The 12,620-nt window shown below is 41.4% G+C and overlaps 1 pseudogene; it reads left to right on the plus strand.

Annotated features, from left to right (window-relative positions):
• The first annotated feature begins 6,403 nt into the window (after positions 1–6,403).
• LOC140500481 (ferritin heavy chain-like) lies at positions 6,404–6,950 on the plus strand (annotated as a pseudogene).
• The last annotated feature ends 5,670 nt before the right edge of the window (positions 6,951–12,620 follow it).

The following is a 12,620-nucleotide window of genomic DNA, read 5'->3' on the forward strand; positions in this document are numbered from 1 at the left end:
GGTGAGCTGCCCCTCCACATGGAATCCAGCCCCACACTTTCCCTACAAGTTTGCCCTTTAGGTGGAATCCTTACACATCCCTCCTCTTCCCACTCATGGTGTATCTATTTATGAGAGAACATGCCCTGGTTTTATTGGGGGGGGGGGGGGAAAGTGTGACTTTTCTTACCATGTGATTTAATTTAATGCCTTTCCCTTCAAATATTTGTGTCTTCAGGGAAAGCACACACCCTGAACATTGCAGTCCTGTACTACCAAATATGCAGTCCTCCCTTTCTTTTTCCTCTCCCCTCTTCCTCCCTCCTCCCCCTGCCTGTCTCTCCATCCCCATAGCCACACACCCCACTTTTGGCGTCTCCTCTGAGTTCCGTTAAAGCCAGTCATCCATTTTTCCGTAGTTTCAATTAAGGGGTCAATGGGTTTCCTTTCACCTACGAAATTCGATGATGCTCCCTTGACAATACCTCATGCCAATGAGCCTGTCAACACAATATTTTGAGAAGTAAATTAAGGAAAGAGATGGTCACGGTCTGGGGTCAACCTACATTACCCAGGAACTTTGAGTCTGTTAGTATATGTCATTGAAGTAAAGCCACATTGACAGAGAACTGAGGTGGAGAAATGTAGGAGGTTAATCTAAATGCTCAGGGACTAGTTTTTGATCTTGTATAATGTCTGAAAATGGAGCTTCACAAAATTGTGTTGTTGGAATGCTTGCAGGAGTGAGATGGACAATTAGAGAGCTTTTCTGGAGAATACACAGGAATCTCTGCTCAGTTCATCAGGGCTTTTCTGCATGAGGGAGAAGGTACTTCTGACTATGTTACATGTGAAAAGGTGCTTCAGGAGGTGGGACTCAAAGATGAGTGACTGTGGAGGAGACAAATGTATTGCCCCAAAGAGGCGCCATTTCATTATCAATGTGTGCCATCACATGGTAGTGGTGAAAAGCACTAGTTTACTTAAAATAGAAAAGCAGTGGAATTGGCATTCAGGGACTCTTCCCCACTTATTAGCAGCAAATGCTACATGGATGGCTCTTTTAGTAAGTCAGAGGAAACTTCAAGCAATGACAAAACCAACCATACACCATACACAAAAGGAGAAAGAATAACAATAGTGAGGATAATAATAACTCCCATTTATGTAGCAATTCACTCTGTGCCAGGCACAATGCTGGGCACTTCAGGAGCAGTTTACAATTACTTCATGTGATTCCCACACCTGGGGGAGTAGCTGCTATTATCAGCCCCATTTAACAGTTAAGGCAATAAAGGAAGAATTACTTGTCCAGGATCAAAGACAAGACAGGATGGTCTTGGAAATATGTTAGTGTTAAGTACGAAGGGAGGCAACTAATTCTTTAAGTAAATTTATGAATACATATTCATGGGAAAACTTTGACTTCCCTCAGGAACTTCCAGGGGAGGCAGTCTAGCACAATGGTCTCTGGAGCAAGAAAATCTGAGTTCAGATTCTGTCAGTAAAACACACTAGACTGCTAGCTTCACCTTCCAATTTTCTGGGCAATATTCTATGACCATAAATTGCTGGATAATTGCTGAACTCCTGATTGGCTGAAATTTTCTCACTGTGTGGTCCCTAATCAGCTACCATGAAAGAAATCCATACTCAAACAAAATGCAGCCTCATAACTTTGAGAACTAATATAATGAATACTCAAATGATGAGAAACACTTATTCTTATGTATTCATATATTTGTACCTTATTCCAATACAAGATTTTTCTGATTAAAACAATAGGAACTTTAAGGCATTTAATATACGTATGTCTACATATGCACACATGTGAAATTCATTGGATTAGTACTTGGCAATGAATTTATCTACCTCTAATGACTTCTAGTAAATACGTTTGTGTGTGTGTGTGAGAAACCATCATTTTCATTTCCCCACACTTTGGATTAAGCACCACTATGTGCTAGACACTGTGCTAATTTCTTAACCAGTATTTCCTTTGATCCCCACCACAACTGTAGGAGATAGGTTTTATTATTTTCATTTACTGTGCCTTGCCCAGCACACACAAGGAAAGTGCCTGAGGACAGGTTTGAACTCTGTCTTGACTCCAGATCAGCTGCCACCTAGTTGCCCTCATTTAATAGCAAGGTAGTTTAAAGAAATAAGAAGGAAAGATCTCTTATTTTCTCCCCTTTTTGCTAGAAATGGGGAGGGAGAAAAATTTCACTCTTAAATCCATCAATAAAGATGGGAAAAGAAAAAAAAATCTTTCATAAGGAAACCTCTTTGACTAAAGATACATACACAGGAGCACCAACACTGCTTTATACAAGTTAGGATGACAAAATTATATGTTTTAATAAATATCCCTTCTGGGTTCTTACTGAGAAATGGATTCAAATTTTTAAATGGAAGCAACCTCCCCTCCTCCAAGCCATTTTAGACGTTTTCTTAGGAAAGAAAAGGAATCTTTGCTGATTATTTCTTTGGCCAGAAGGCCTCCTCTATCTCAGTGAGCTGTGTTCAGCAAATCAAAATTTATGTGAGACAAAAGAAATAGGATATAACATATGCTTTTCACCACAGCTTTTTAAAAGTATAGGTGGGCCTAGAGTGTGGGGGGAAGAGAACATTTTGACCAAATATCTCATTGAAGAATAACACACTAACTGGGGAAAGTTTTGTTATTGCTTCAGAATCTCTTATCTTCTCCTTTAATTGGGATCGAGAATTTAAATCCATGGAGAGAAAATATGCATGTACACATACATGTACAGACATGCATGTTTGTGTACGTGTATATGTTTAGGTGTTTATGTGTGGAAATAGAGGGATACAGATATAGATATGGATATAGATACAGACATAGATACAGATAGGATATTGATAATGGACATGAATATAGATTAGATAAAGATAGGTATAGGTACAGGGACAAATTGTATATATATGTGGAAACGGAAACATATACAGATTAGACAGGCATATAGATAGGGACCCAGATATAGATGTGGATATGAATATAGATACACTGATATAGATATGAAAATAGATACAGATACAGATTCAATATAGATATGGACAGGAATATAGATATAGATACAGATTGATATAGGTACAGACACTGATTGAATAGATATAGAAATAAAAACATAAGCAGATTAGATCAGGACATAGATATGTATATGAATATAGATATAGATACACATAGATATAGGTATAGACACAGATCAGATCGATATGGAAAGAGAAACATAAGCAGATTAGATAGGGATATACATATAGACACAGATATAGAAATTTATATGAATATAGATGTAAAAATATAGATATGGAGATATATATAGATTACAAATAGATAGGGATATATACATATATAGATAGATATAGAAGTAATCTAGGTATTGAAAGAGTTAGGTACTAAGGTAAATTCAGGAAAACACATTTACACTGAACCCTTTCAGTGCTCACATCCCAAGGGAAAACACCAAACCTTCTCTCAGTCTGTAGGTACTGAAGGTGATGAGTCTAGCCCCGTCTCAACCCTCAGCTTCAGGGGAACATGGAAGGGTAGTAACTTCCTCCTCTGCTGACCACTAAAGGGGGCTCACCTTGCTGTCTGACTCACCTTTGTTGATCACCTCAGATACACAGAGGGATTGGGGCTTCTGTCTCCACTACTCCCAACTAGGGTGGCGGGGTGTTCCTGGACAGAAGGAAGGTGGTACAACCATGTCTCAAGTCAGGGGCCTCAGGCATCGGGGACCTCTGGGAACTGAGTCAGTTCAGCTGCCTGGGTGTTATTCTCCTGGCCTCAGCAAGAAGGAAGGAGGATTCTGACAGGCCACAGAATCCTGAAGTCCAAGAGGCCTCTGCTGGGATGTCAAGTGCCATGTCATTTCTTCCCCTGCTTTAATCTCCTCCTCCAAGAATCCCCAGCATCCTTGTAAAACTCCTTCGTGGTCATCATGGAGCCAGAGCACACCAAGGAGAGGATCATGAGTGTGGGGCAGAGGCGGGGGACCCAGGCCCTTTTCCTCTCCCCATTATTCCCAACCCCAACCCAGGCCCTAAGTGCAGAGGGTAGCTTTTGATTTTGGGAACAACCAACTTGGACCTCATTGGTCAGAAGGAAGAGACTAAACAGAAAACTGCTTACAGCAATCTGGGGCAGAACTTGTGGGTGTCCCACAGAAACGGCTGTCTGTCAGGGGTCTATGTGGGGATGAATGTCTCTGACCCCTGTGCCACTTGCAGTATCCTCCTCACTTCGGAAGGAAAGCTATGGAGCTGGGGTTGAAATGAGAATTTGACAGGATGATACCAAGATAATGGAAGCCCCTAAAGTTATGGAAGTCCTCAGCAAGGAAGTGATCTTGTCTGTTGGCTGTGGGAGGAACCACACTCTGGCTTTACTGGCTTCATGTATGCATTTGGAGAGAATAAGATGGGGAAACTTGGCCTTGGCAACCACACCAATGTGATCCCCAGCCCTCTCTAAATAATGTACAATGCCCAGCCAAAAACCAAAGTGAATTGCGAGATTGAATTCAGCATCATAATGTACTGGAAAGGAAACCTCTACTCCTTTGGGTGCCCTGAATATACTCAGCTGGGATACAATTCTGACAGGTAATTCATTGCCTGGCCTCAGAGGACAGAATATGACTATGAGCTGGTCCTCTGCCGAGTTGCCATCTTCATTGAAAAGACAAAAGGTGGACAAATTTTGCCAGTCCCCAATGTCGTTGTCTGAGATGTTGCCTATGGCACCAATCACATGCTGGGTGTAGACTCTCAGAAACGTGTTTTCGCTTAGGGATTTGGAGGGGATGGCCAGCTGGGCCACACAGAGCAGAAGGATGTGATGGTCCCTCAACTGGTGAAGCACTTTGATTTCAAAGGCCAGGGGGTCAGGCAAATCTACGCTAGCTACATCTGCTCCTTCACCTTCGGTGAAGTGGGTGGCCAGTTTTTCTGGGGTGCTACCAACACTTCTCGGGTGTCCACCATGTATCCCAAAGCTGTTACAGGACCTCTGTGGCTGGACCATTAGAAGCTTTGCTTGTGGGAAGAGCTGTATTATCGTGGCTGCAGATGACAGCACCATCAACTGGGGACTGGCTCCAACCTAAAGTGAATTGCCCAAGTCTTCCACCACAGCCCAAGAAGTGAAAACCCTGGATGGCGTTTCCACAGAGGAGGTTGCCATAGGCTACTCACACTCCTTGATCAATGCCAGGGACCAGAACAAGACAGAAAATGAAAAGAAACAAAAAATCCCTGAGTATAATCCCCCACACTCTCCCGATGCTGGGGGCAACAAGGCTGCCAGTAGTCTCTCCAGGCCCCTCCAGGCAGTTGACATTGGCAATGTGCCCCAGAGCGCAAAGAAGGCAAGAAGAAATTTCTCAGTGAAAGGTAGCCTGAAGTTCCTATTAGTTAGTCTTCCCAGGTTCCCTTTTATAGGCAAATTCACAGTCAACTACCTTTTTACTCTAGCATTTTCAAAGCATTTCTTGCCCATTTTCTCTCTTTTCTCCCTTTCCCTAAGCCAAAAGTTCAATTAAAATATTTGCTTTTAGGATTCTTAAAAAAACAAAACGAAGTAAAAGAAAAAAACCTCCTTCTCCCAAGAGCACCCTTTTAAAAATCCCTGCTTTCAAGAACGTCATTATAAAAAAAAAAAAAAGACTCCCTCTTGCAAAAGCATCCTCCTGCTCCAAGTGGAAACAGATTCCGGGGAGGCTCCTTGCAAGTAAATACATCTATACATACAAGATTTGCTTTCATATCGACTGCAGCAATGACATCTGGCAGGGCTAGCTGTTGTGCTAACAGCCTAACAACTGAGTTTTGATGTAGTTTCCTAAGTAGTCAGTTTCATCCAGAACAGGTATTATGTCATATGAAGAATGTACTAAGCCTTTTCCAAAGCGTTAAAACCCAGAACTGACTTACGCCAGAATCCATGGCTGCCAGTATCCTGAGAGGTTTAAGGGATCTTGAAAGACAGCTGAACTCAAAATCCATCCTCCTCTCCACCAGCTAAACGATTTCAACCTGTTATTTTTCGGGTGTCACAATCAATATTGGAAGGAAAACCCAGATTCCTGCGAACTAATTCATGTAACTCATCAACAAAGAGACTTTTGAACAAGACCCTCAATTGGTGAGAAGCGCAGGGAAAGGGAATCGCTGTGGTTCCCTACTAAAACAGCGCTTGAATCCAACTCACTGTTTGATTCCCGGCCAGAGCCGCCCTTACCAACCTCTCCACCTTCATCTCCACTAATCAGCACTTGGTCTGTCCTCCATTCACGCACCAGCCACCTGTCAGACACACCTGGCCGCCCGCCTCCTCCCCTTCCACCGCAGCCCCAACTTCAGCCCCAGTCCCTGCCCAGCCTCCACCTCCATCATGACAACATCGACCCCCTCTCAGGTACAGCATACTTACCACGAGGACACGGAGGCCGCCATCAACGGCCAGATCAACCTGGAGCTCTACGCCTCCTACGTCTATATGTCCATGTCTTACTACTTCGACGGTGATGACGGAGCGTTGAAGAACTTTGCCAAGTACTTCCTCCACCAGTTCCAGGAGGAGAGGGAGCACGCTGAGAAGCTGATGAAACTCCAGAACAAGTCCAATGACAGTATTTTCCTGCAAGACATCAAGAAACCATCCCCAGAACAATGGGAAAGTGGGTTACATGCAATGGAGTGTGTGTGCTCTGCCTTTGGAAAAAAAATGTTAGTCAGTAGTTACTGGAACTACACAAGCTGGCAAATGACAAGAATGCCCCCATTTATGAGATTTTATTGAAACTCACTACCTGGATGAATAGTTAAAGTCCATCACACAACTGGGAGATCATGTTACCAACCTGGGTGAAATGGGGGCCCCCAATTCTGGCCTGACAGAATATCTTTTTGACAACCACACCCTTGGAGACAGTGACTAGGAGAGCTAAGCCACACCTGGCTTCCCCACCTCTGGGAACTGTTGGCATGACTCCTACTGCCTTTCAGTGCATACATATTTTGGTTATCTGATCATAATCTGTACCAAAAAATTACTACAATTTACATCCCAATAAACTGACCTGATCGTGATGAAAAAAAAAAACCGAAAAACAAACCAATACTGCCAGTCAATAGTAATCTCGAACGTTTGAAGATCACCACTATGGTGAAGATCCTCTATGAAAACCTGAGGAATCCCATTGCATTTTCCACAGTCCTCGTTATTAGAAAATATTTTCTTTGCATGGAACTGAAAACTCTACAATTTCTTTCGTAAGGTAAGTGGATTTTATTTCTGGAAGACCCTGGTCATATGCAAGCATGTCTGGGGAAGGGGTGAATTCATTTACACTTGGACCTTAGCTGAGTTTCTCTGGTTCTGGTTGTCCCTTAGGGGAAGAGGGAAGGCAGTGAATGGGACATAGGCCTGCAAAATATTGGTATGGTAAGGCTAGGTCAGAGGCAGGGAGAAGGGGAAGGAAAAGGGAAGAAAGAGGATAAATACCCTCTGAGGATATTGTGAAAATTCAGAGCTCTGCTTTTGGAAATGAAAGCATGGTAGCTATGGTCCAACAGGTAAGGGTGATGAGCCTAGAGTCAGGAAAACCTGAGTTCAAATCCTACTTGACATTTACTAGCTGGGCTACCCTGGACAAATCACTTCACTTCAGTTTCCTTGTGTGTAAAACAGGAACAATAATTGCACCTACCTCCCAGGGCTCTTATGAACATCAAGTGAGACAACATGTAGAGTGAGCTCTCAAACCTTTAAGCCCTATGTAAATGGTGAAATATTTTCTGTACATAAAAAGAAATTTCTTAAATTAATTCCTCTTTTCTAATTAGCTTATTTGTCATACTAACATCATTCAGAAATACTTTACCCTTGCTTTCAGTTCATGAAGAATTCTAAATTAAAATCTTTGAGAGCAAACAGCGTGTACTAGGGAAACCAATTGCTTAAAGAAACCCCGCATTGGTTCCTTTAGAAAGGACGAATTTTGTGCTATATGGCTGGTTTGTGAAGTCCTAGTTTCCTTTAGAGTTTACAGGAAAATTTAGGGGGTCTTTGATAAGAAAACGGTGACTGAACAATGAGTCACCTGCTCTCCAGTCATTTGTTGCTGTCAGCAGAGGCTATTACCTGAAGGCCATTCCAACTAACAAGTGATATCAGATGCAGCCAGTTCTGGACTGGTAAAATGAAGGAAGAATGGGGCCATGTTGTGTGGCTTTCATCAGGCTTTAATCCCTGAGCTGCTCCCTTTCTTAACCTGAGTCCTATCTCTAGGGTTCAAAGGCTTGAAGGAAGGTGGAGAAGAAGGAATCAATGGCTTTTTTAATTAGTCTCAGGGTATATTAACAGGGGTCCTGCTGACCAATGTCCTGTAGAGGAGAGCTTCTTAATCCAGAGCCCTGAGTTTTCCAGTCTGGATTAATCTGTCTGCTCCCTCCAGTTATGTTTTGATATTTTGTGAACAGGTTCACAAATGAGCAGAGGCTGTTGGCTAGAGGCCAATCACTTATACTGGGGCTAGAGGGTATGTATCACTTAGTCCTAATTTTGGTAATACCCATTCTCATCCATTCAACTGCACTGGAATACGACTACTCAGGTAAGCATTTTTTTATCCACGTGACTAGGTGGGGAGTTGAGTGTTGCTGATGGGGAATGGGGACATCTCAATACAGACATGGATAAAACAAAGTTCTTGTTTACCTGTGCTAGGCTCCATGATATTACTCAAGACTCATGGGGAAGAGAAAGGAGAAAAGAAAAAAGAAGAGACCGAAACGAAAAAAGGAAGAGGCACAAAAAGTCAAGAAAGAAGAAGACAAGGAAAAGAAGGCAAAAGAAAAGGAAAGGAAGGAGATAGGAGAAAATGCAAAGAGGAGGAAAGGATGCAAAAGTGGAGGAGAAAAGGGAGAAGAAGAAGAGGAATATGGTGGGGAGAGAAAGATGAGGGAGAGGAGGACATGGAGGAGTAAAAGCAGGAAGACAGGAGGAGAAGGAAGAGGAGGAGGAGGACAACCACACTATCTCCAGGGGAAGAAGAAGGCATGGCCAGTAACCTCCCAGCAGGGGGAGGGGTTTGTGGCCTTTGAGAGCCCCCTCCTCTCCTGTTGGGACCAGGCGTTTAGCACTCAAGCAGCAGGACTGATTTGGTTTCTGGAGGTTTCCCCACCTGGTTTGGGACAGCCTTCCTTTTGTCCAGGAAGACCTTAGTCATTCCAGTTGGGAGTGGTTGTGACAGTCGCCTCTGCCCTCTCAGTGTATCTGAGGTGCGTCAGACATCAACGTGGGACACCCTTGGTGGTCATCAGATGGGTGAGTTATTGACCCCACCATGAGCTCCCCTAGAGCTGGGGCCTAGGTCTCAGCTAGACTCACAAACAACTTTCAGTCCATGGGGGAGGTGGGCAAGGTTGGTAATGAGAGTAGCAGGAAAGTTAGAAGGGATAAGGGAGATATGTGAGGGGGATATGAGGGAAGTTCTGGAGTCCTAGCTTGGTTGACTTATGGGCATTGAAACCTGATTTGGTGTTAATATCTTCATACCTTGTTTTTCTCTTTGAAAGAAATGATCCATTTTCACCTCGACAGTGCAATGTTATACAACTGATTATAAAAACTACCTCACATGCTGTCCCTCCCTTACCCTACTTGTGTTGAATGAAGTTACATTTACATGTACCTTTGAAATTTTCAAAATCGTTTGCAGATATTATTCAATAGTAAACATGGCTTAATCTTTTCAGGAAGAAACTCAAAGGGTCTGGGGGTTCATTAGAATAAATTTCAGTAGATTTGAACCCTCAATCAAGTAGAAGATCTTGTGAGCTGCTAAGTGGCATTTCATGGTGAGGTTTTTTCTCTGGGATTTTATTTCACAATCGATAGGAATGTGTGGAAAGATCTAGTCCATAGTCAAAATGGTGTGAATACTTTTTTCATACTAATATTCTTCATTATAATAGTTGTTTTACAGTGTGTCAACATGAAAGTTGTTCGTATAATATTGTTCATTTCATTTAAATATTGGGCTCCCTGTGCTTTGCAGATCCTGTCTTCTGTAAAGAGGGCCAGTGCTGGGGCTGGACTGCTGATTTGCATTGCAGGTATCCAGTCACTAGGAGGAAGATGTGGTTGACCAAGTCATGGTGCAGACATTTGGAGGAGAATGTCAAATGCAAGCTGAGACATATCAGTAAATAAAAATAGTATTAGTTAAACTTTATTAAACATTTGGGGATGTATGCATTCCATCACCTACAATCATTGCTACTAATGAGAATGCTAGGGAGTTATTCTACCCTTTACTGCAATCAGAAGATGACAAGAAAATACAATGAATCCTTCCAGGAGAAGTAAAAATCCCAGGTCACATGAAAGGTCTGCTAATTGAAACAGAATCACCTTGACAATTCTAGATTTAGGAGCAGCAGCATTCTTTAGAGAGCATGACTGAGGAGTTACTCTAGGTGCAGCAAGTGGTGATGGCAAACAACCTTTCCACCCAACAGTCTGTAATATCGTGATCACAACAACACCATGATCCTGAAAGGGGCACATCAGAAAAGACTAGAAAATGAAAAAAATTGAATAAAAGGATAGAGAAGACTTTAGATGAATGAGTGAAGAAGGGCAGAGACTGGATTTGGGGAAGAGAAATTTAGGATAATTTGAGGAACAATTGAAGACTGACTTGAGCTGATGGAAGAAGAAGTGGACTCCATTTTATGAGACCTCTAGATGAAGAAGAATCCAGAAAAAAATCTTGGAAGGGAGGAAGAAAACTCAAGAAAATGCAGAAGTTATAGCAAAGAAGAAAAGGAAAATGAAACATATTGGTAAGGATAGAAGAAAGAGAAAAATTAGATAAGTCTGCCTATCTGCTGCTTAGACAACTCAGAGAAAAGAGTTTGGTAGGCCTATCAAGTTTTTAAGAGGTCAAAAAGTAAAGTGAATCAAACCCTAAAGGAAATAGAGAACATGGAGTGAAGAGTTGTAAATGAAGTAAATCTGTAAGAAAGAAAACCTATGAAGGATGGGATGAGGGGATACAGTGGATAGGGTACTAGATTTGGAGTCAGTAGGACCTGAGTAAAAATCCTGCCCCAGCAAATGATTGATAACCTGCCCATCATCAAGTCAGTTAAACTTTCTTTGTCCCTATTTCCTCATCTGAAAAAGCAAAATAATAGCTCCTACCTTACAGAGATGTAGAAAGGATCGATTGATTTAACATATATAAAGTGCATGCAAATCTTAGTGCTCTATATTAATACTAGCTGTAGTAGTAGTAGTAGTAGTAGTAGTAATAGTAGTAGTGGTAGTGGTGGTGGTAGTAATAGTAGTAGTAGTAGTAGTAATAAGAGTAGTATTAGTAGTAGTGGTAGTAGTAGTAGTAATAGCAATAGTAGTAGTAGCAGCATCAGTCAGTAGAAGGTAGAAAGGGAATAAACATGTAAAAGGAATAAGCCTATAAAGTCAGCAAAAAAGTGAACCTTATAACTGGAGTGATGCAGTAATAAAACCAAGAAGGACAGAGTCTCACTCTGTAACAAGGAAGATCAAACACACAACCAGAAGATGACAACGTCAAAACTCCTACTTCCAAAGCCTGCAAGAAAAATAGGAATTGGTCAAAGGTCCTGGATGACCTCAGAAAGGATTTTGAAAATCAAGTAAGAGAAGTAGAGGAAGAATTGGGAAGAGAAATGATCATGATGTAAGAAAATCATGTAAAATGAGTCAATAGCTTCCTAAAAGAAACCCCACCCAAAAAATACTGAAGAAAATAACACCTTAAAACACTCAAATGTCAAAAGACATCCAAAAAACAAATGAAGAGAAGACTGCCTGAAAAACCAGTGTTGGCCATGTGGAAAAGGAGGTCCAAAAGCTCCCTGATGAAAATAATTCCTTAAAAATTAGAATGGAGCAGATGGAAGCTAATGACTTTATAAAATGTCATGAAATTGTAAAATAAAATCAAAAGAATGAAAAAGTAGAAAACAATGTGAAATATCTCACTGGAAAAACAAACAACCTATAAAATACATTCAGGAGAGACAATTTGAAATTTTTTAGAGTGCCTGAAAGCCATGATGAGAAAAAGAACTTAGACACCATCTTTCAAGAAATTATCAAGGAGAACTGCCCTGGTATTCTAGAGCCAGAGGGTAAAATAGATATTGAAAGAATCTTCACATCACCTTGTGAATGAGATTTCAAAAGAAAAACTCCTAGGAATATTGTAGTCAAATTTCAGACTTCCCAGATCAAGGGAAAAATACTGCAAGCTGTAAGAAAGAAATAATTTGTGTATTGTGGAAATACAAACAGGAAAACAGAAGAGTTAGCAGAGATGATATAATGTGCAAGCTGCCAGATCTTGTGTTGTCCTGATTGTATTTCCACAATACTGGAATAGGATATTCCAGAGGTCAAAGGAACTCTAGGCTTCAAACTCACCTACCCAGCAAAACGGAGTATACTATTTCAAGAGGGAGAATATATATTCAATGAAATAGAGGCCTTTCAGAAAATATATACTATATATTCATGAATTCATATAAATTTATTTCATTAGCAAATTAAGTGA

This window comes from Notamacropus eugenii, chromosome 4, assembly GCF_028372415.1.
Source record: "Notamacropus eugenii isolate mMacEug1 chromosome 4, mMacEug1.pri_v2, whole genome shotgun sequence".
NCBI lineage: Eukaryota > Metazoa > Chordata > Mammalia > Diprotodontia > Macropodidae > Notamacropus > Notamacropus eugenii.